General features: G+C 52.2%; 1 protein-coding gene and 1 long non-coding RNA gene across 2 annotated transcripts in view; both read left to right on the top strand.

Annotated features, from left to right (window-relative positions):
- The window catches only part of LOC118418943 (amyloid-beta A4 precursor protein-binding family B member 2-like), a gene marked incomplete in the record, with an annotated part of 144,057 nt that overhangs the window by 114,905 nt on the left and 26,915 nt on the right, over positions 1 to 2,237 (top strand).
- The window catches only part of LOC118418944, a 6,105-nt gene that overhangs the window by 2,654 nt on the left and 1,214 nt on the right, over positions 1 to 2,237 (top strand). The window lies entirely within an intron of this gene.

Below are 2,237 nucleotides of genomic sequence, written 5' to 3'. Positions count from 1 at the left end.
GTTTGATGCACTGTTAGGGTGCGATCACTGAGTAGCGTTGATCGGAGAGTCTTTCCGCGCATGGCGGTGTTTTCACAGAAATGAAACGGCGCGCATGTGCGGGCTTCTGATTGTGCTCGGTGTTTGTTGCACTGTTAGTGTGCGATCACTGAGTAGCGTTGATCAGAGAGTCTTTCCGCACATGGCGGGTGTTTTCATAGCCATAGGAATGGAACGGCGCGCATGTGCGGGCCTCTGATGGTTGGTGCTCGGTGTTTGCTGCACTGTTAGTGTGCAATCACTGAGTAGCGTTGATCAGAGAGTCTTTCCGCACATGGCGGGTGTTTTCATAGCCATAGGAATGGAACGGCGCGCATGAGCGGGCTTCTGATCGTTGGTGCTCGGTGTTTGCTGCACTGTTAGTGTGCGATCACTGAGTAGCGTTGATCAGAGAGTCTTTCCGCACATGGCGGGTGTTTTCACAGGAATGAAACGACGTGCAGGTGCGGGCTTCTGATTGTACTCGGTGTTGGCTGCACAGTTAGTGTGCGATCACTGAGTAGCGTTGATCGGAGAGTCTTTCCGCACATGGCGGGGGTTTTCACAGAAATGAAACGGTGCGCATGTGCGGGCTTCTGATTGTGCTTGGTGTTTGTTGCACTGTTAGTGTGCGATCACTGAGTAGCGTTGATCAGAGAGTCTTTCCGCACATGGCGGGTGTTTTCATAGCCATAGAAATGGAACGGCGCGCATGTGCGGGCCTCTGATGGTTGGTGCTCGGTGTTTGCTGCACTGTTAGTGTGCAATCACTGAGTAGCGTTGATCGGAGAGTCTTTCCGCACATGGCGGGTGTTTTCACAGAAATGAAACGACGTGCATGTGCGGGCTTCTGATCGTAGGTGCCCGGTGTTTGTTGCACTGTTAGTGTGCGATCACTGAGTAGTGTTGATCGGAGAGTCTTTCCGCACATGGCGGGGGTTTTCACAGAAATGAAACGGTGCGCATGTGCGGGCTTCTGATTGTGCTCGGTGTTTGTTGCACTGTTAGTGTGCGATCACTGAGTAGCGTTGATCAGAGAGTTTTTCCGCACATGGTGGGTGTTTTCACAGGAATGAAACGGCGCGTATGTGCGGGCCTCCGATTGTGCTCGGTGTTTGTTGCACTGTTACTGTGTGCGATCACTGAGTAGCGTTGATCGGAGAGTCTTTCCGCATATGGCGGCTGTTTTCACAGGAATGAAGCGACGCGCAGGTGCGAGCCTCTAATTGTTGGTGCTCGGTGTTTGCTGCACTGTTAGGGTGCGATCACTGAGTAGCGTTGATCAGAGAGTCTTTCCGCACATTGTGGGTGTTTTCACAGGAATGAAATGGCGTGTATGTGCGGGCTTCCGATTGTGCTTGGTGTTTGTTGCACTGTTAGTGTGCGATCAATGAGTAAAGTTGGTCAGAGTCTTTCAGCGCATGCCGGGTGTTTTCATAGGGGTGAAATGGTGCGCATGGGCGGGCCTCTGGTCATTTGTGCTCGGTGTTTGTTGCACTGTTAGGGTGCGATTACTGAGTAGCGTTGATCAGAGAGTTTTCCCGCGAATGGCAGGTGTGTTCATAGGGAAAAAAGGGCATGCAGGTGGCAGGTGAGGGCCTCTGATCGTTTGTGCTTGGTGTTTCTTGTACTGTTAGTGTGCGATCACTGAGTAGCGGTGCCGTTGGTCAGAGAGTATTTCCGCACTTGGCGGGTGTTTTGACAAGAAGAAAAGGGAACGCATGTTTGGGCCGCTGATCGGCTGTGCTCGGTGTTTGCTGCATGGTTAGTGTGAGTTCACTGAGTGGCGTTGTTCAGAGAGTCTTTCCGCACGTGGCGGGTGTTTCCAGAGTCCGGAAAGAAAATGGCACGCATGTGCGGGCCACTGATTGTTTGTGCTTGGTGTTTGCTGCTTTGTTAGTATGCGATCACTGAGTAGCGTTGATCAGAGAGTTTTTCCGCGCATGACGGGTGTTTCATAGGAAGAAGATGTCATGCGAGTTTCTAGATCTGGTCGTTTGTGCTTGGTATTGGCTGCACGGTTGATAGTGTGCAATTGCTGAGTAGCGTTGGTCAGAGAGTCTGATCGCACACGGCGGGTGTTTTCACAGGGAGAAAATGGTACGCGTGTGCGGGCTGCTGATGGTGCTGGGCGTTGGCTGCATTGTTAGTGGGTGCTTAGTGGGACTCATAAGAGTAGCGTGAGTCAGAGAGTCTGCGTCCTTTGCACATAGCGGGCG

Source organism: Branchiostoma floridae, chromosome 7 (genome assembly GCF_000003815.2).
Source record: "Branchiostoma floridae strain S238N-H82 chromosome 7, Bfl_VNyyK, whole genome shotgun sequence".
In the NCBI taxonomy this organism is placed as follows: domain Eukaryota; kingdom Metazoa; phylum Chordata; class Leptocardii; order Amphioxiformes; family Branchiostomatidae; genus Branchiostoma; species Branchiostoma floridae.
The sequence above is the reverse complement of the archived record's forward strand: the minus strand, read 5'-3'. Positions and strand labels throughout refer to the sequence as shown.